Source organism: Mastacembelus armatus, chromosome 20, assembly GCF_900324485.2.
Source record: "Mastacembelus armatus chromosome 20, fMasArm1.2, whole genome shotgun sequence".
In the NCBI taxonomy this organism is placed as follows: Eukaryota; Metazoa; Chordata; class Actinopteri; order Synbranchiformes; family Mastacembelidae; genus Mastacembelus; species Mastacembelus armatus.
The window spans coordinates 7,162,190-7,185,113 of NC_046652.1; the positions used below are offsets into that span (position 1 = coordinate 7,162,190).

Sequence of the window (22,924 nt, forward strand, 5' to 3'; positions counted from 1 at the left end):
GGCTAGCTACAGTCGTACCAATAGCTACACTGTCTGAAGCAACTGAGACAGAATGGCTAAGTGTGCTACACATAACAACCAATGAGATGCAGGCCACAGTTACGAAAGCAAAAAGACAGCTGCAATTGCGAAAGACCTCCTCCTGACCTTTGGGTTACCTCTCATCCTAACTCCATTTTGTCTGATCCACTTCAATAGTGGATCAGTGGATACTGTCTAAGTCATTGGAGGTTCACACCTCAATTATTTATTCATGTATCATCCTCAGTCCCCTCACTTTCTCATGTTAATAAGACATATGGGGCATAGGGCTGCTAGAGGAAATCACCAGCTTAAGTGACACGATCGCTGTGTAGATTAGTTCTGTTTATAGAGCAGAAACAAAGTGATGGCTGTGGGCTAGCTGTATTCAGCTCTATTCAGACCTTCAAACTTCACTCGCAATTAAAACTCAGGATATCTAACATAAAAAGTTAGAATACTTAATTACTTAATTAGTTCATTTAATGAGTGGTCACAGCGATCCCTGCCATGGAAAATGATCTTTACTGTAATTTATTTTTACTTGGGTAAATACTAAATATATTCTAGTAATTTGTTTATTGTTTATCAGAATTAACCACATAAAATTAACTGAATTAGATTTGTGTGTACAAAAACAGTTTTATTTTAGTTACACTTGATGTGCTATCACACTAAAAACATTGCTGAATCTGTAATCTGTAAAAGTTAATATATAGTTAACTGCTTAGTCTCTCTTCTGTTATTGCCACTGCTTCTCACTTGGCTCCAAAATTTGATTCAGGTTGTCAATTTTATGTACCCTTTGAGAATCGCCTGGTGAGAATAGACCTGTTTCAAGTCGTTTTCATTTTAAATGAAGGCTTAGGAAGGAATTATGTCATTTATTTATGTCAATATAAGTAGAAGAGATGATTTCTATACATCTGTGGGACAGACAAGAGGTCTTTATTCCTGAGCAGAGTCAGAGGACTAAGGAGCACACGGCTTCTTGTTCTTCATTATTTTGGAGGATTAGTACTAATGACCCTTTAAATGAGCCTTTACTGTATTCATCGTGGCTAAGCTGGGGGAAGAATATTGGGAATGGATGGAAGGAACATAAAATGCCCAGGGGTTCAAAGGACTGGAACAAAAAGGTCACTATGGAGCTTTCAGACACACAGCTGCCAGATACATAAAAGATGTGCAATTTTCAGATTATTGGCCATCAACACTAGGAGCTTTTAGCACACCTCAACACCGCAGTAAGTTTTACTTTCATGATAGAAAGTTTTTTTTCCTACTTTGCTTCCTTTTCTTAGGTACACGCAGCATGCAACACTACTTGGCTGGTTGGCAGTTGTGCCCTCCAGTTAGGGCCTCAAACCACACACCCTGCTGCATCCTGACCTTCCTCTGACCCGAGTGGTAATATGGCTTTGATGGTGGCTTGTTTAACCTAACCTCAGCAACCTGAGGCTACCCACACACAGGGGTTAAAAGAAGGGAAACTCAGAGAAGAAAAATGGAGTGGAGGGGCCACAGTACAGCGGTATGAATGGTAACAAGTCTTGTAAAAGCCTGCTTGTGTTGGGCCTGCATATTTATTTCAACAATAGCAAATAAGATGCATCTGCCTTAGTTTCTGTTCAACCAGCAGTGGCTGTTTGTACATTTATCAGCTATAACTAAAAATAATAAACATATATGAATTCTTCTGTACAAAACACAGCCAGGAACTTATGCATCCCGTAAAGCAATGTGTTTGGCCATTAATATGCATCTACCCATGGACTCTGGATTTTGTTTAAGTTAACATGGAGATTTTGAAAGTGAGGGGGTTCATGTTCCCAAATCAAGATGTCAAACCCAAACCAGATGCCATGCCTCACTAAATGAAATCAGTCTTTCACAGAGGCCCTTGCTATTAAGGACAATGGCCTTTACAAAGTACCTCAAATCCCCTCATATTCCTGTCCATTCTTGCTTTCTCACTCCCTTTCTATTTGTCCAGTAGATCTTTTAGTCAGCCAGGTCACAGAGAAACAATGGCAAAGAGAATTAAAGTATGATGGTATGTAGTTTGAATTCTGTAGGCCAACCTGTGACTATAGGATGCATTTGCATGATTAGTAATAACAGTAAAGCCTGCTGTCATAAACTCCACTCAAATGGATCCCAAAGCTCATCTGAGATGCGATGCAAACACGCTAAAGATGGAGAACAACAATGTTTGATCTCTTCATTTGTGCCTCAGAGCAGACTCCTTTTTTGGTGCCGTTCCATTGCTCTCTATTTCTAAGGGGAAAAATGAGAATGAAATATGGCCTTAGATTAATATTGAGGTTTTTCCAAATATTTCTGTAATCCAAGGGAATTTGGCTGGTCAGCTGCCATGAGGACTGACAAGGGCCTTTTACACTGAAGAGGGCTTGTGTCGGGGCCGGCTGTGCCCAGCAGGCCAAGGGCAGCACATTGTAGCCACAAAGATCTGCCCGTCGGCTACACTGGGTTTACTGAAGGAGAGCTATGTCCCAGTGCACTCACTTGGCTAGGCGTTTTCAGACTCTTAATAGTGTACTGATTTGTTTGACCAAAGTGCCCAATTCGGTGTAGAGTCTGACAAAATTCCAGTGAGAAAACCAAGTGCAATGCAGTGAGCAGAGATCACTGGCTCTCTGTTCCAACATGTTTATGGCTATGCCACTTTCAAGCTTGACAGGCACATTCAAAATCTCTGTCCATGTTACAGCTATAAAACTTCCAGTGTTACAGCTAGAAATAATTCACATCCACTGGTATGCAGTCTGTTTGGGGAACAACGCAGGCCACTTTAATGAAGAAGAATGGCTCCAATTCAGTGAAATGTGAACCTGGAGTGGGTGCATTCACGGCTATTAGTTAAACGTCTCATGTTTCACTCAGACCTGGTAAGAGACTCTTTGTAGTGCCAAGGCTACCAGGCCATGTCATCAATATTATGGATGCATCTTAATGCATAATTAAATGAATCCTGATCCAAAATACTTCAAAGTGGGAATGGCTTGCGGGCTACCAGGTGGTCTGTTGGAAATCATAAGGTTTTGAGCACAAGGTCATGTCAGAAATGGAAAAAGACGCCTGTATTTATACTTTTCCAAAGATGTACTGTTCTTGCACGGAACTTGCTTTTCAAAAATTTAGCTAAAATTATTTTGGAATAGACTAAATTATATACTAGATAAAATTATAAAGAACAAACAACTAATTTAAGGGTGGTGTAATGTTGGACATTTGTGGATACGAGAAAAAAAAACATTGATATAAAAGCATAAAATCACAATCAAAGCATTGACAAAAATAATAGGAGAGCAAAGTAAGCACTTGCTTGTATATTTTAAGCCATGTATGGAAACCATTAGTGATACACAATTTCAGATGAATAAAATACAGTGAATATATATCCCTCCTGCCACACTCCCATCAGAAAGGCTTTATCTGGCTGAAACAGCTCCAAAAAAAACTCAGAGCAAGAAAGAGCAGAACATATTGCTCACTCATGGGTGGCTTTCTTGTCTCTTTTACGTGTCAAATATACCCCAGATAAATTATTCCTTTTACCACAAAAGAGAGCTACGGCAAATTGCTTCAATGGGTTTCCACTGAGGTAATTGTCAAGAATAAAGAGACTGACTTCCTTTTCCATGAAATCACCAGCATGGTGGCACAGAGAAAAAGAGAGGGAGAAAGTAAGAGAGAGTGAGAAAGAGCAAAACTCTAAAAGATTTATTTAAGCTCAACAGTTTAACAAGTTCAACAGCCCTGTAATTTTCACTGACTACTGACACTGAGAAGACATATGTTAAGTATTCAAAAGTAATCTGGAAGAAACAGGTTTCTCTCTCTAGGTGCACTGATTGCTAATGGGCAAAAAAAGACCAGGAAGCCAAACACATAAACAGATCAGGCACTGTGTTTCTTGGAATAGAAAACCTCAAAACATCATTTATACAATAATTCCAACCATACAGACAATTAACTTCAATAACAAAGTCACTGTTACCAATAGCTTTCCACATTGATCCAATAAAGCTAACCAAGTTACAAGTTAAAAGAAGCGGATAGAAGATAATGATATAGAAGATATGCTTGCTGCAAAAACCAGATTGGCCATGGAGGTTTCCTTCTAGATCTTAGTCAGCTGGTTTGATATATAATTAATCTTATGAAAACAGTTCCCCAGATTAGTTTATGTGAGTACAAACCAACCCACTCCTAAGTAGATTTAGGATTCTAATCATACTAACAATACCGCTACCACCTCACATTGAGGTGGCAGCAGCACAGTCAGCAAACCCCACCTAAGCGCTGCTGCTGCTGGCACATGAAACTAAACACCCCTAAAATGTGGAGCATGTGTGGACATATTCTCTGGGAACCATAGACAAACATAGGCCATGAGAACCAGACTGCATGACCCTCGGTGCTATAAACAAACTTCTGCATGGCTATGACACACTAACATGATACCTCTCATAAAACATGTTCGTCCAATTGCACCTGTGCCTGTTCAAGACTCCCATCAGTCCATGCCTGTTGGCATATGTGTATGTGCTCTAGATATCACATACTCGTGTGTGTGTGTGTGTGTGTGTGTGTGTGCAGCACGTCATTCACTGAAAGCAACACTAAGATTCAGACACAGAAATGTAACCTGTAATTTGTACACAATAGAGCTCTCCTTTCCATAGCTCAGAGTGTGGCTTTCCAAAGCGTACAGTAATGTCATCTGCAATTTAATTAACTTTATCCTACCTGATAAAAAGTCCACATCTTAATGCACATAACATTCAGCATCTACCGGAAAACTAATTGTCTTACATAGCATAGAGCAAATATTTCCATATCTTAAGCCAACGCTGAATGAATGCAGTCAATACATCATCTCAGTATATTCAAGAGACACAAACCAAACTCAGCTGAACTAACCTTGTCAGCATAAACAACATTGCTCAACCTTTAATACTACAACCGTTCAAAGATCTGATCCACATGGAAAAGTTGGGCTGTTGAAGTAAGGGCAAGCACATAGATCCACACAGGCAGGGGAGGGGAGTGCTGGCAGTGGCTGAATGTATTTGCTGCTCCAGGGGTGAAGGAAAGAAAGGGAGCAGAAGAGCTGAAACAAACGCATGCTGGCTTCTATTAGTCAAGATGCAGAGTGAGATGGAGGGGTGAAGAACTGTATTCACCTCTTCAGCCCCCACCCTGTCCATTCCCATCCCTCCCACCCTCCCACCCCATTATCTCCATTCTGGAAAGGCAGCAGATGAAAGGGACAACCCCCCAATGGCAGCACTCTTTCCTTCAAACTTACGCCGACACATTCTGACGGTTGCTTAATTGTACGTGATACAGGCAGGGCCCTTTCTCTTTCAAATCTAAAACAGATTGCTTCTCCCTGGGGAGGGAATTATTGGACAAGAGAGATGACAAAGCAGGGACAGTGCAGCGCTCTAGGAGGTAGAGGACAGAGGGGGTGAGCCAGTGGATAGTGTGTGTGTGTGTGTGTGTGTGTGTGTGTGTGTGTGTACAAGTTTTTTTCTATGTTCCATTACAAGATTATGTTTGAGCCCATGTGTTTCAAACACATGCATGTGTGAGTGACAACCAAAAATGTGGGCATAAGATCCAACCTCTGATCACAATGAGATCACAACATCTTCTCAGTCCATTTCAAACGACTATACTTTGATTCCCCTCATTATCCCATGTTCACACCTCCCTCTCTGTTACCTCACCTTCTTCTACTTTATCCTTCTTTCACTTCACCATCTCTGTGTCTTTTTTGACCCAGCTCTCTTCTTTTCCCCCTTAAGCCCATGCTGCATCTAGGTGGGTTGAGATCTGAACAAAAGCTGCTCTGGACATTACACAGAAAAAAGAATTAAAATCCTCTTCCTCACACTCATGCTTTATTTATAAAGACCTGGTCAGAGGTCAGTCCTGGCTGTTGTATACTGAGAACTCTGCCAAACCCTTTCTTCACAAAACACTTTTTTTCCACCAGTCATCAGGGCAGAGGATCAAGACAAAGCCACTGAGGAATAATGGCAGACATAAAAAAGGTAAAACATCAGATATACATCTGGTTTGCTGCTACTTTAACGTGTGCAAGTGATAGATCGAAGGTTGGAGGATCAGGCATTGCTACAAGCAATGAGCTGGAGGTGATGTTTGCATGTCCTGATCTTTACCGCTCAAATGAGACCAACACTCATAGATGCTATTGTTGGCTCCCAAATACCCCAAAGTGGATCAACAAATTGTTTTATTTGTATGCGCCCAGATATGCATGGTACATTACCTGGAAACTTTTCATTTAAAGCTTGTATGTATGTGTCACAGACTGTATATGGATGTGTGCATTGAAACTCTGCAGCAATGTTTGATCACTTAAGACAACAAAGGAACTAAGAAAGTGGATGATTCATCTAAAGACAGTCTTGTCTAGAGCCCACATAAATAAAAGCATAGCAAATGCTGTTCAAATACTGGTCATTTGCAGTGATAGGACTGTGCAATCTACTCCGGTTCTACTATGCAATCAGGCTAGTGCAAGGAACACTATCATTAAGCTGAAGAGATAAACAAGTGAGAGGGGATGGTGGTTTAGGAAACATTTTCTTAACCTGCTCACACACAAAGGAACACACACAAACTATTCTTACATAGCACATTTTTCTATATCTTCCAGAGGAATGAATGTAAGGAACCAGCATTTTCCTAATCTTACAAAGCTAATCTGGGGAATTTTCACTCACAGTTGTCTGTTATATCATAAAACAGTTTTACTGGTTGGGTGGAATTTGATCAAAAATGGTCACTACAATCTGGATAATGTATCATTCTCCAGTTGCAGATCCAGTTGTTCTTTCTTAGAATGGAAAGTCATCTATAAGGCTTTCATTTTACTGCAACAAACAGAGCACTATGATGACAGAATTTATAAATATGACTTCTGTCATTGTAGGGTCTAGTTTGGGAAAGTAAAATGCAGGATAACTCTCTGATTCAGATTAAATAAAATCGTAAAATAAAATACGTATGCACTTTTCAATTTCTTCATTTACTGAAATCATTATTTTCCATTAAGAAGTCGCACAAGATGTTTGGGAAGTCTGATTCATTGTAGCTGGTATTTAAGTGGACACACGCGCGTGCACGCACGCACGCACACACGCACACGCACACACACACACACCACATTGGTCCATTTTTACAAATAAAAACCACAGATACTACCTTTTCCTCTTCCCTTACTTACCATACATACCAGAAGAGTGAATTATTTCACTTTTTACTTTCACACATAGACACGCATGCTGTAGACTAAAATGATGGCAATGCCGCTACTGGAACAACGTTTGTCTTGGCAAGCATCTACCCCCTAAAACCTAATTATTTGCAGCAGCTGCTCATGGTCTTGTTGGTAGCACAGTGAAGCCTAAATGTTTAAAGTATGTCCCTTCTCTTCAGAGCTGGCAGTCAGGGTTGTATTTAAAATTCCCCAAAGCTGCTTTACTCTGGGTAGGGTAATCAGACATTCAATCTAAAAGCTGACGAGTGAAAATTAAGTGAAGGGTGGACTTTGGATCAGTCGTGTCAAAACTGAAAGTGTCTCTTTCTTTCTCCAGGCTCACCATCCAGTAACACACGAATTGTGCCTGATACAAGTAATCGGCTTTGAATGGGACCACAGCATAGTTTGGCCACAAGGGAAAACTGGGTCAGAAGGATAAATTCTCTACACCAAGAAAGAGACAGAAGTAACTTACTTGATTCTTCAATCAGAGGGACTTTTTAAAAGTGTAAACATGCTCTGCAACATTCAACCCCACCTGCAACAAAATCTAAATATTAAGAGAAGCAAAATATGTGGAGCTACAACATCTACATTTGTAGAGCATTCAGGTGCTGGATTACATGCAATCACTCTCTCAATTAAATGAACAAAAATAAAAGAAAGAAATCAAAAGTCAAAACATCACTAATGTATGTATGTTCCGAAACTATCTGTGTGTCCCTGTAATCAATTTACGTTCCAAGCTTTCAATTTGCTCATACAACCAAATTTTGTACGAATGTCTCCACTAGTCTTAAAGCAACAGTCATCACAGTCTATTGGTGATTGTACTAAATATTTCAAGTAACAAGCAGGAAGTGTAGCTATGGCTGGTTTACCAAGGTAAACACAAATTCACACAACAGCAGCTTTCATCCATACAACCACCTCTCCTCTCGACCGGCCCGCTGTCCACACAGCCTTTCACAGCTGCACAATCTCCACTTACAAACACCTCGCACACACACATACTGACACACAAAAACATACACACACAGTGCCTGGAGCTAGGCATAAATACTATCCATCATATTCCCACACCAGTGGCAAGTTTGCCTTCTCACTTGACTTGACTTAAATAGCTGAAGTGATGTGTGCACTCCCTGAGTTTCAGCCTCTCTGCCCAGCCCTGACAGTCTGTCCAGAAAGCGTTCTTCAGCAGCTCATCCATATAGCGCACACTGACACAATCTGCCACAAGTGCACTCTGAATAAGATTAATGGAAAAACTTTATGTGGGCTAAAGTGAGTTAATGTTAAACGGCTCACCAGGGATGTTGTGCTTCGATTCCCTCCCAATAAAGCGAAGAAAACAATTTATCTTCAAAAAATACATTCACTATACACAAAACACACTATTACACACAGTGATTTTTAATAGTAAGTCCTAGGATGCCCCCATTGACAGGTCATGCAGTATACTTTCATTAAGTGACAGCAAAGTTTTTGAAATAAACTGTAGCTGTTTTGACTTTCAACTATCCTGCTTTCAAAACTGAACAGATGGGTGCTTAAGGTTTGAGAAAACATGCCTTCTAATCCCTGGAGACGCAGGAATTTGGGACAGGAGGAATTCCTGTCATTCAGGGGGAAACTATGAAGTCCTGCACACACAGAGCTGCTGTACCAGCACACAGCACAGTTCCCCACCACCACAGGCCCAAAGAGTCAAACTGCTCCCTGTAAACTGCATCAGAAAATATAGTGCTAACTCAGTCAGCTCACAGGAGCATACATGGCCAAAGTGGTGGAAACGCTGAAAACTGACATTAAGAGAGAAAGTTAGGAAATAGCCTACCTGAAAGGCAGGAGAGCAGAGTGCTGGTCGACTGAGAGAGGCAAGACTAGGATTCCTCTCTGAGTTTTCTCCTGGCGCTGCTCCACCAGGTCTCCCTCCGCTCACACAGGGGGTTTGGGGTTGAAGAGCAGGGGGGACCACACAGCTCCTGCGAGACAACCTCTCTCCTCTAATCCTCTCTCCGATGTGATGACACTCTCTAACCTCGACCATCTGTTGAAACACGTCCTGGAGCAGTCCGCATTGCGCTGTGTCAAGAAACCTCCTCCCCCGTCCAATCACAGCCCGGCTGCTGGGTGGCTCCTTGCTGCCAGGAGGCAGGGACAAGGACGCACAGCTCGGAGCAGAGGGAGACACACGCGCAGTCACACAAACACACAGGCACCCTACGAGATGGAAGCAAGAAAACCCCCAGTCATCGTAACCTGAGCGGCAGATTAGGAGGAAGCGACAGGGAGAGTGAGAGGAGTGGAAAGAGGAGGAATGGGAGGAGAAACCCACAGCACAAGAGTAGAGAGAGAGAGAGAGAGAGAGAGAGCGCATGTTTAAGTCAATGAAGAAGATGGGGACAAACTTTTTCTACGCTTTATATTAGTTTGTAACGTTATTTTATTCTCACACGCAAACTACTTCCCTGGCCTTTTCCTCCCGTCCGTCTTATTGCAGCCACAGAGTGGGCTATGGGGTCTAAAGAATTAAAACTGAAAAGCAATAAAAGTCAGTGTTGGGTCCTTGGTGGGAATGCTGCTGGCAGTAAAGTGTTACAACTGCAGGCACAGAAGCACACGCAGCAGCCCTCACGCCCCAGTGTGATAAATCCTTACAGTCTCATGGCTGCATTCCTGCCCTTCACCACCTATTGCCTTAAGTTAAAAAGGAAGGCAGAGGGGAAGACACTACTATTACAAAGCCAATGAAAGAGTAAGACAGAAGGAGAAAGACGAGGAAATACATAAAGATAAGATGGGTATGGGTTTACAACTAGAAGGCAGCTGATTAATAGAGCAAACACATATAATTTAACCTTTAACAACAACACCGTCACTGCTGCATTTCCTACTCTAAACAATCGAATTTCCACCCATTCATGCAAAACACGGGACATTAGTGAAGACAGGCTGTCACATTAACCATTAATCGTTTTCATACCCATTGAAACACTAAAAAAGGATTAGGAGACCCTGATGATGCTCAGTTGCTACCTCAAAGACACACCCCAATGAGTTAATACCCATTTGATATCTGAAAGCATCACAATGAGTTAATCAGAGGTGTGAAACACCACAGAGAAAGGCTTTTAAGCAGTTCATTTACATTCTATAAGCTGAATCAACACTGGCCTCTATTTCAAGTTGTCCTGTGATAAATACAATTACATCCTAACAGGTTTACAGACAGTTATCGTTGACTACATTGATGGTGCCTTTTGAAATGCTTCTTAATTAATGTGTATTTTGGTGCCCGTGTAGTGTAAACCTTTTGATACTTTAGGTTGATTCGTTTTCATATTGATTCATTTTTAAGACTCTGTTGCTTTCTAAAATGATAGCATTACGTGATGTCTCATACACATGTACATGCTATATCTCAACAGCAGAAAGATGCTCATATCCGCCTTCTGAGTTAAACTAAACAAAACCTATGTCCCCAGGGACATAATAAACTTTCCTCAGTTTGGACTGATGTTTGAATCAGGGGCAGCGGTAAGGGAGAGAAGGGCCTTAGGGGGAAGGAGCTCAAATTAGATTAACTAAATTCACAAAGACTGTCCCCAGCCCCTCCTGCACGGTTACACACATCCCAACCCACACCTCCAGCCCCAGTCCCTATTCTCACAGCCGAGAGGTTTCCAAAGGACCTTCAGGCAGGCCAGGGGCAACCAAATCCCTGAACTCTTCACTGGATTAATGATGGCTGCCCCTCTTGGGTTTAGTGACTGTTTTTTCAATAGCTGAGCACATCTGTAAACACTATAAATCTATGCAGACTAAAAAGTTTTCTGTGAAGAAAAAGTCTACAGTCAAATCTGAGAAGGGCCCATCTAGAAAGGACTTGTGGGAAATAATGGTCATCTTATGCCAACACACATAATACATTTTTTCATGATGACCTTTAATCTCAGCTTTTCTTTTATACTTTATTTGATGGTCACAAGATCAAGTAGAGGTAGAGGGAGGCCTCTCAGCAATGAGTGAATGACCTGTGGAGGGGTGGTGGCTCACTGGCAACCCCCATTTTGCTCGTGAGCTTCCCATCTCCATTTAACAGAGATTTCATCAAGCCTACTGATAATTATCTAACACAGAAATTAGCAACATGACCAATTTTCTCTTTTTAGTCTTAGAATTAGGTCCTTCATCTTGTCTCTTATCAAAGATATTTTCATAAACTCAATCTAAACCTCTTCACATCTCACACCCAACCCTCACGCTGCCCCAGCCCACCCCAACCCTCCTTTTTCCTTCCAGTTTTTCAGCCATCAAGTTTGCCTGCAGGTGCAGGCAGAGGCCAGTGCTGGGGGGCTGTTCGGTTCACTAGCCCCATTCTTTATGTCTGAATGACATACACAGCACTCAAACTGATGCTGAGAGATACAGCCATTAGGCACAGCAAGGCAAAGCCTAGTGGTGACGTTTTCTTGTGCTAAACAGAATTTTAAATGACAAGCACATGGCTACTGCCATGTTAACCTTCTGCTGTACTGCAGTGCTGTAGACTCGTGACACATGACGGATACTAAATCTGCCAGCTGCTTGAAGTCCTTGTGAGAAAGGATGCAAGACACCGCTAACCTGGGGAGAAGAGCGTATGGCCACTTTAAATAACTTCTATCTGGAGCTGCACCCAGGTGTGACTGTTTATAATAACAAAACAAGGTCCTCAGAGGTGCTAGGTAGAACATTTGCCTTGGCCCTGCTGCTTCCTGGGATCCCACTTTGGAAGGGGGATGTGGGAAGGGGTGTGTAAATCAGTTAGTCATGAGTCAGTCAGTCATCTCAAGTTCGTGCCAGACAGGCACAGCTGAAAGCTGGAGATGACTGGCATCCAGAGAAAAGGAGATAAACAAACAGTTGGTCATGAATATACAGCAGAAAAACATCATAGGCAGGTGACAGGGGGAAAACGTGAAGAAAAGAATACAGTAGGAACAGAGGGGTGACAAGGTTAAAGGAAAAACAGAAAGAGAACTTGGGAAATGGGGAGGGGGCTTCTGTGGTTCAGTGACAGCTGAACATGAAACACATGCATGTGGCAGGGGCTCTTCTCATGCCTCCTTCCTGCTCTACCATTCAGAAGATAAAAAAGATAAGATAAATGTTATTTCTCCCCAAGGGATGAAGTTTTCACTGACCCTATGTTACATATTATGACATAACATACATGCAAACCACAGTATCTGGCACTGTCATGTCCTCAATAGAGCCAAAGGAATCACACAAAACAAAATGTTTATACAAAATTAACTAATTTCTTTATTGCAAATGTCATGTTAACACCTTTGCTGAGTAGGTACTCAGGTACTGTGTTATGTGTACTTGTGCTTCATACGTAAATGCATTAAAAATAAGTCATTTGCCAGTCATTGCTACAACATCAAGACTGACACCTAGCCCTAACAGGTAGTGTTACAGACAATGTGAATACACTAACACACAGTGAACTCATTAACAGTAATTTGAGATCAAGTGTTAGATAAATGATAGGATTTTGTGGTCTGTTCTTAATGGCATGCTAAATGCCAGATTTGTTGGTCAACCATGGCTCTCAGTGATAAGTGTAAAAAATGGCAGTTACAGATTAAGTAGAAGTTTCACTTAAAATTGAAGATAATATTTTTATAAAATAATCTAACTTTAGGATTTTTTTAAAATATTGCCCTAGCTTTCCAAATAACTACAACAGTCAGCACAGATTAATACCACTGGTCGTGGTGTGGCACTATTTTCAAAATCCATGGATCCATTGTGTTATTTTGATACAGTAACAGCAGAGCTCTTAATCATGTAAACTTTCAAACTTATAGTGTTTTATGTTCAAGCAAATGATACAGTTTAGCAATAGTGTATAGAATAATTCCTGCAGAAATGTGAAAGACCACCCAGGCAGCCACCATAAAGCAGGATTAGGACCTTCCAAGAACATCTTGTGAAAAGATAGTCCGAGAAAGCAATCCTGTCATTCTTCTGATATGGTGACTCACATGATGATGGAAATGATTTGGGAGAGCCTTGGGTTTCAGTAAATGGGTAAATGGCTGGGAACCAGTGCTGTAAGCATTGAAGGTATGAGACAGATACAGTGGGGAGATACAGATTCCTCTATCTGACTCACAAGTAAAAAGATGAAAGACATTCTGGCAGCTAAGACAATGATAGTTATGTGGTAACCAGGCAAAGCCTGAGGCACCTTTAGCACTGCCATGCAACTTAACTCCACTTGGTTTTTTTTTTTTTTTTTTGAGTTTAGGAAACATGCCAAACTTTGCAAAAGGCAAATCCAGGAGGACTTGGAAGATAAATTGCATTAATGGCATTATCAGCTCAGAATGCCACTGATAAGTTATATTTCTGAAATGATGCTTTGTGTAATTGGGCTTCTCCTACAGACAGTTCCCTTGACACGGAGTAATATCCCCTAAACTTTGGAAGAAATTTTAGGTGCAAAATTTAACAGTCTTTGTATTCACCTCAATTCTGGTATAAGAGTCACAGTCAGTTTTTATACCGCTTTGCTGGAGTTCCCAATAAGCAAAGATTGCCTCTGACAAGTTTTATTAGAAATAAGGGGAAAGGGGATTGGTAAAGCATAAGAGACCTCTTGAGAAGAGTTCCTCTGTAGCCACAAATCAACACACCACCAAACAATAACACATTCAACAAATAATCATTTTCCTTCTCACACTGGTTCCACAGACTCCACTCAGTCTCATGAGTGGAGTAAAAAAAAAATACTGCTGCAAAAGTGTTTGTTTACACGGACATTCTCTGCATAAAACAGGCAAACTTTGTTACCTTCTCAAATGCTGACCTCCCAGCAGACACTGAGAGAAAGCAGTAATTGTTGTCATGAAGCCAGAGTCAAGCTCCTTCCTGCCTTTGAGGAGCCTTTGGAAGTCTCATCCTCACCAAGTGGTACTCCATTTCCGGAAGCCTTACTAATCCTCTCAGGCGAGAAGGTGAAAGGCGGGAACAAGGAGAAAGGGGGGTATGTGGGAAGTAAGGCCTATGTATGCTACAATGTTCAAAATGCCTGGTTGAAAATAATCCTATAAAGCATGCCGCTAGTGGCCTGTTGAGAGGAAGAATTAGGATTTACGTAAGGCAGATAGGCCGCTCAATCATCCCCTCAGATGCCTAAACTGGCCCCAGGCCACAGAAAGGACAGAATATTCATTTTTAACAGGATATGGCAAGAATAAAAGAGATTAGGTTAGAGTATATATAGCACATTGACATTCATAGCACCAGTCAAAAGTCTGAATACACCTACTCATTATATGGTTTGTTTTTCTTTCTATTATTTTATTCAATAAAATTGTTGTATACAGTTCTCTTTTTCTGGATTAATTCTTCTCAGATGGACCCAACAATAAATGAATCACAAAGAAAATGAAGTCAGAAGACTCCTTTAACGATTACAAGCACTTAGGTCACACAGATTTGCAAAGAAAACAGAACAAATCCCTCTATTTGCAGTAATGTTTTATACCTGAGAAGGATATGAGAAACTTCATGGGAGTAATTACAGATAAACTGTGTTTTGCATTTTCAACCTTGAAGACACCAATGAGGCTTTGTACAGTCTCTGGGAATGACTATCGTAAAATCCTCCTAGAGCTAAATGTTATCTAAGTTCATGAATGAAAACGGTGTACCCTTTGTTTTACCATCATAGGTAAATACTGAAGACATCAAAATAATGAAAGAAAAATAACTGATTATTAAGTCAGCAGAAATGTTTAAACAAAACATATTTTAAAATTGATATTCCTGCAAGTAGCCACCTCTTTCTTCGATAACAGATTTGCACAATCTTTCCTTCCAACCATTTTAATGAGGTAGTTATCAAGGATGCGATTCCAATCAGGAAGGAGTTTCCAGAGCACTTGTTAGTTTGTTGGCTGGTGTTTGAGGCAACTAGGGTCTCCAATGCAGCACTCCATTACGCTTCTTCTTGGTCAAATTGTCCTAACATAATCGAGAGGGTCATTATCCTGTTGAAAAACAAATTCTGGTCCCAGTAACTACAAACCAGATGGGATGCTGTGTTGCTGCAGAATGTTGTGGGAGTCATGCTGGTGAAATGTTCCATGAATTCTGAATAAATCAACAACAGTGTCACCAGGAAAGCACCCCCCACCATCACACCTCCTCCTCCATGCGTCACGGTGGGACCCACACATGCAGATACCATCTGTTCACCTTCTCTTCGTCCCACAAAGACACAGCAGTTGGGACCAAAAATCTCAAATTTGGGCTGATTAGACTCAAGCACAAATTTCCACTTGTCTAATGTCCATTTTTTTGTGTTTCCTAATTGGTTCTATCATTAGTGTTTATTCATTTATTTCTTTACAACAGTTTGTCCATGGAGGTTTAATTCACACAGTCTCCTCTGAACAGTTGATGTTTGTTAGCAATTTCTGATGCTGATAACTAATAAGCATAACCTCTGCAGAAGAAAAAAAACTCTTGTTCTTCCTCTTAAACTTGCAAAGTCGTTAAAATGTTCTGGATTAACTAATCTTTATGTTGTAAACTAATGGTGCACTGTAGGCTACAGTAGTTCTTGACATAATACATATTATTACAGTAGTGGAATAGGTGTATTACCTCAGCTGATTAACTCAAATGCTTTAAGATGTAAACAAATCCTATTAATTACATTTTGACAAGCCACACTAGGTAACTGGAAACTATGCCAGGTGACTACTGCACGCGGCTAAAATATTGCCAACAAGCTGCCATGGAGGTTTGATGAGTCTAAAACATATTTTTGCTTTAACACTTTTTTAAAATTATGTAATTCCATATATGGAATAATTCATAGTACTGAATCTTCAGTACAGACACAAAGGAAATCAGTGAATGAGAGTGTGTCATAGCTTGTGACTGGTACTGTAGTAACATAATTATACGTGAACACAACAGTTCTGGTAAATGATCAGTTGTGCTTTAAAGAGCAAACCAAGTGCAATCATCAAGCAAAACACCCAATAATGAAGCATAAAAGCTCAACTGGAACGTTAACAGACATCAGCTGCAGAACTGGTGTCCACATGGAAAGCTTTGTACACACACTAGTTTAAATAGAATGCAAACTCTGTTTTCTGTGCCCAGTAAGATGAAAACATGGGGATGTGGCTGCAGCTTTTAACAGGGTGTTTGTTGGGTTCCTGGGCAAGGGGAAGCACTGTGGCTCTATGATTTGTGATTCGCACGCGGGTAGTAGAGAGGCCTTTTAATCTATGCCCTAGACTCTGCTTCCTTTCTACGGGAGAAAATCAGTAACCACTACACAACTGCTCAACCGCTGCTATGTTTATGACCCACTGAAGGGCCACACAGCGAAAGTGAACATTTATATGAGAACAAAACTTTTCCTTTCCCTAAGCTTCTTCATCCAGTCTCTTTCATATCCTCATAAGCTATCAGCGCCCACTCTACCCATTTCCTCTTTCAAATCTCTCTGCCTACTTTCCTTCTACTAAGATTTATTTCACCATTTTTCTTGCCCCCCTCCTTAGCTCTCTGATCATCCCCATGTTTATTAAAAAACTAATATTTCACGGAAAGTGCCAGAGGGGCAGGTTTCAGGAAAGACGACCACAGGAGCCAACAGGTGCAATTCCAGTGATGCCTGTGTGTGTTTGGACACTTTAGTGTCCCTGTAAACCTGGGCCAAACAGCACATTGATGGTGGTATCCAGTGGAGATGTCTGACAGTTAGACCTGCTTTCATGCCCCATATCAGGTTCAATTTTCACATTGTTTTACTACAAGTGTGAGTCAGAAAATTGTTAATTCCATTGCTCTCTGTGAGTTTAAACAAAACCTCTTAACATTATGAACACTTGTATATGTGTTATCATTTTTATAACTTAATGTTACTAAATTCTAATACACTCCCATCTTCACATTTGAATGTTCCTTCTGCAGACTGCGGAGTCTGGAAACATACAGGAGAGAGTAGAAAGAGTCAGAACCTGGGGCTATGTGGGTGGGTGAGCACTCATTTGAAGAAACTCCAATAATCCAGTTAAGCACACAATTTCCTTTAGCACACAGGAATTGAATCAACTGTCAGAAAGCAGCCGAGTCAGAGAAAGTTAAAAGTGAAGATAGTATGGACAGAGAAAGGGTAAGAAAAGGCTTTTCTGTGTACTGCTCAGCTGTGGTAGGGAACAAAATGCAAACAAAGAGAGAGAGGGGCTTTAGATCTCAGCAAACATGGTGGGGCCTCCCGTGCTCCACTGTGTAACTGTCCTGCTTGGCTGACGATCAGCTCTCTTGTTCAGGACTTCTCTTTAGCAGAGATCCCTTGACCTGGAGCCAATCTGCCTTTCATTGTGAATACACACGTGCTTGAATATGCATTAGGGGGATGGAAAGACTGAAGAATTGCACAGGGTCCTTGCACGTAGCCAAGGACCCACAGACTGTAATCAATCTGAACCCAATCCTTAACCTTTATAAATTTCCTTCTCTCTGATATGTTGTAAACATGGAATTTTTTCAGTGTATATATTGCTGCAAAGTGAGCCTACATTAGGGGGAAGAAACCAATACAGGAACAATATCTTTCTATTATCATCATTGGGACATGCATTCTCATTCACTCTGACAAGGTCAGAAAGGAGAAAATTAAAACATTTCAGGAAAAAAGCACTCCTGTGTATGAACAACTTTATTTTTAAGTTGATGTAATCAATTATTTTTGTTTTACTATAATTAAAGAGAAGTAAAAGGTTTGACTTTTGTAACCTGATGAATGCAAGTAAATATGTAATAAAAAATGGAGAAGAGAAGAAAATGTCAACTTTTTTTCCAACCATTCATATCCAATAAGAATCCATGTTAATTCCTCCTGCTTCATTTTCTCTTTCTATCTGAGTCCAGATGGCCACAGCACCCAGTGAACATTCATAATGGAGAGACTGAAAAATTTCATGACCAGTTTGGTGAAAATCTTCTGAGACACAGAGAAGAGGATTTGTATCAGTACAGAAGACAAGATATCTTATAATTTTACAAATCTTACTCAGCTGCTGATCGCAACCATCTTGCAGCTGAACTCAATCTGTGAGTTCAATTTAAATCCTGAAAAACTGGAAAAATAGCGTGTCCTTTTGTGTGATGATGAATGTGTTTAGCTTGGTGTCAGACATGCTGAAACCATACACCTAAAAAAGAAAGGGATAAAACATGTTGAAGGTTTTATAGACCCCTTGCCACATATTGTACACCACTTGAGCTGATGGTGAAATCAAAACTGTACACTGACTGAATTAAAAACACCATAAATATTACAGCCTATAGCTTAGATAAACAGGCTTTGGGAATGCAAAACACCACAGCTGTGGAAGTGCTTTCTGCACTTGTTCTTTCCCATTCAGGTATGTAAAGAAAAAAGGGATATAAACAGACAGATTTACAATAGCCAGTAAATACTTATAGTCTTCTAATCTGATACGTGGGGCTAAAGATGAGTTTGAGGATCCCATCAGCAATAAAAGGCAACCAATAAATACAAAAACAGTAACAAAATGAAACTTGTATTTTCTTCAAGTCATAGGTGTTTTATCCATTTGCAAGCTGATGTATAACCCAGCCACATCCTGCAAGCGTATAGATAAATCAGGTTAAATAATTATGTTTAGGGAAGCTGTACGAATCCTGTTTTGGAGAAACAGTAACCAAGCTCAGCCGCAAATATGTAAAGTCAGAAAGTGTGACAGAAATTGCCTATAAAATGTGCTCTGTGCACTTTCCACATCACATCAAGTTTGCCATATGAACCCCATGCTCTTGGCATCTTCTACAGCATTACACAATGGTGTTCCATGTCAAACAGCAAGTTGGTCCTCTCGCATCACTGGCCAAATAGAAATCACAACTCCAAGCTTTAAGTCCAAGTCAAAGAAAACTGGGCTGCTGGCACTGCAAATGTAGAAATCTGGATCAGTGTGTTTTCACTTCAATATTTACTACAATTAAGATTTCATAAATAATTTAAAGAAAATAACATTTAACGAAACAAAGAAAAAAAAAACTCTAGCCCTTTGCACTGCAGTTGACTGACGAGGCATATACACTCAAAACTCCTCACAGACCCACAGCAGGCAAACAAAGTGTTCGTTTGATTTGTGTGTCAGGTGCGAATATGCTGTACACAAGTCAGACTTTTAGAATCAATTGTCAAGGCTTGGGCAGAAATGCCACTATTTTCATCTTTAAATGGAACAAATAAGCCCCACAGTCAGAGTGATAATCCCTCAACAGAGGGCTTTGTTACATTACTTAATGTTCCGTGACAAGACTTGGGAAAGGAAATGTCCTGTTCCACCTTAGTGCCATGTTGTTACTCAGATAAACTGACGCTGAACTCTTTGTAAGTAGTCGCAGCAGTGGGGAGGATACATGGCCTTTGACCTGGGTTGGAGGCGTTAGAGAGGTCTGGGATAAGAGGGTACGACACTTTAGTCATGGACTAAAATCCCCTTTGGCTGAAAGAGTCCTCTTCAGTAACAATGAAACAGAGGTGAACACCTTCACTTAATTTCACTTAATCTTGATAGAGGATCGAAGATTTGAAAATCTTAGGTGGTTTTAAATATTCTTTATTTGCCACTGGTATGATGTACAGGAAAAAAATGTTTCCTAAAAACACCCAACATGGATCTTCTGTTCTGCATCAGATATCCATTTGGTCTGTTAGGACACCTACTGTGTCTCACATCTAGTTTCATTTACATAGATCCACTGCAGGACTTTTTTTTTTTTTTTAAAGTAGTGCTCCTGAAGCTGATTCTCATTACCAAATAACATTTCCCCCTGTGGCATTGTGTTTGCTCCTTCTTGCTTGACATGGGGGCAATAAATTAAAATGTATGAGCCTTTATCCTACACTGTTCAAGCAGAGCCAAGTTGGGTTTGCCCTGACCACAATACAAAACACAGAAACATGTGCTCATGCATTCACACACAACACACACACACATACACATACACACACAAAGTAGAGTCAACTCCTGTCATTGTTTATTAGTAAGATGGCCAAATACCCAAGCTGACAGTCACTTTTTTTGTTGTTTAATGATTCTCATTTCATCTACTGTGTCAGCTTTCACATTTGAGCCCTAGAATACTTTTCAAGTCGATTTTAAAATATCTTTTAACAAAAACAGCGTATCAGCGTCAGTGGATTTGTTTCCCTTATCAAAGTGTGGACAGTCACCTTTGTCGTTAGTTGTTTTATGACTCTCAGCCCACTCAGCCGTTCACCAGAGCCCAACCAAATAGCATGAGTAAAAACATTAGCTTGGAGAAAAAACTGCTATCTGCTAACATGTTTAAATCCCAGAGGGAGACAAACATACTCAGACTTAATACAAAACATACTGTATCAAAACCTCATATCCTCCTAATGTTAGCAGCTGAACAACAGAGCAACAGTCCTCACGGTGTTTTCTGATACCCTCTAAAATGGGCCTCATCAATGGAAAAATATCAGGCAGTTTCTTTTTTAATGTGGAGCTGGTAAGAGGCTATCTGGAACACTTCTTAAGACATCAGCTTTGGGCTCAGTCTTAAATACATACCAGTCATTACTGGAAATTTTGTTCTGGCCATCCATTGAATAGGTGAAGGTTATCATCAGAAATCAGCCATCAGTGTTACCAAAATACACGGTGCTGTGTGAACCGAACCCTAAGGCAGTCTTTCTCTTAAGAAATAAAGATCTTGCTATAGACTTATCTGTTGCTTATCATGGGTTTGTATACAATCCAGGGCAAACACATTTGCTGACAAGACTGATAGTTTACACTGCAACAGTAAAGAAATATGGCTTAATAAAGTTGATTCGGTTGATTTAATGTAAAGCAAGAGCAAACAAAGGAGATCTGCACACTTTTGGAAACGTTTCCAGAGAGATTTTACTGAAGATGTTCCAAGGTCCAGTCTAGGGGAACATCACTCAGGTCAGGAAACATTACCAAACTTCCACTTCTTTGATTAGAGTCTAGGGGCTAAAAACGTTGCAAAGCTGCTTTGCAATCAGTCTCAACAACTAACAATATGACACCAGAGCCCAACCAAATAGCATGACCCAGTTTTTCACAACTACTAGCTTAAAGAGAACACACTGGGATTGGTTGGGTCTAGATCCAAGATCCAAAACAAAAATTTTAGTCACTAGTAATCCATAGAAACAGGGGAAAACAATTGTCAGGGTCCAGGTAACACAAGATAAAGTTCTAATACGATCACTTACAATAAAGAATATATTAATCATCATGAATTATTCCACACACTAGACTGTGATAGCACTTGAGGTGTTTTTTTTCCCTTAAAAATATTGAGATTTTATATATCTGATGTGTCACATCATACATAATAGTTAATGAGAAACAGATCCTCTAAAGATACGTTCCCACTCTCCCTGGCTAGATGGTATATTGTGTGCTTGTATACTTTGGGGTTGATGAGTTTGGGGGTAAAGAGAAGTGCAGGTTAAGCTCTGAGTGCAGATAAATCAAACCTCTGTCTGTATTCTCTTCTAACTCCTTTCCTTTTCTCCAAGACCTCCCAGTTTCCATGGGCCCAGTAGGGCCACCAGCGGCTGGATTAAAACACCAGTAAATCATCTCCACCACTGGCCTAGATAAACAACCTCATACAAGAACATCACATTATGCCAATTTGTATGGTACACTTTAAAATGTCCTCCAAACAGCATTGTGACTTATATCGCTATTAACATTAATTTTAACCACATTAACAATTTTCATATTGTTCATACTGTTTTATTCTTTTTTATTATTATTGGTATAGAACCTAGGTCTAGGATAAATAAGCAAAATTATCAGTTTAATACTGTACCTTGGGTTTACCAGTTCTCTTGAACTGCTGCAAATGTCTGTAAATACAAATACACTGTTTTCTTATGTGTGTCATAGTGAGTGTGTTTGTGTATATAAAGAAGGGCATAGGTTTGGTCTCAACATTAGTAGGGACTGAGTTGGGACACAACAGCCCCCATCCTCATACAAATATATGGAGAAACTTTGAGTCCCATTTATTTTTTTAGGGTTATATTAAAAATGAGTATTTATGAAGCCATTTTGATCAAATGTAAAGAGGTTTTTCAAAATAAACTCTGACTACTGACTTTCAAAAGTTATATTTGCTGAATTTCCTAAGAATAACTAGATGTCTCTTTATAAACATAATTCATAACTAGGCCCTCACTTGAAACCCTGAAGATGTGCCATTTCTTCATGTAATGTGAACTGGTTCGTGGTCAACCCTGGGTGTTTAGTGTTATATCTCCTACTAATTAGCTATTTTATTTTTCATGGTGCTTCTGATTCATTGACCCTCACCTCCAGTGCCACAAGAATGTTACATTTATTACAAATATCATTATCAAGGAGGCAGGGTAAAAAACATGTGACACATTGAGCAAGAGACAGGAGAGGCAGAGCTGACCAAGGTCACTTCATTCCAAAGATAATG

General features: G+C 40.2%; 1 protein-coding gene across 4 annotated transcripts in view; it reads right to left on the bottom strand.

Moving 5' to 3' along the window:
* sulf1 (sulfatase 1) overlaps nucleotides 1-9,379 on the bottom strand; it is a 34,477-nt gene extending 25,098 nt beyond the window's left edge. For all 4 annotated transcript variants that reach the window (XM_026292272.1, XM_026292271.1, XM_026292275.1 and 1 more), the window contains exon 1: nucleotides 9,186-9,379. The gene's annotated coding sequence lies outside the window, so the exon portion shown is untranslated. The remainder of the gene's footprint in view (nucleotides 1-9,185) is intronic.
* Between the last annotated feature and the right edge of the window lie 13,545 nt (nucleotides 9,380-22,924).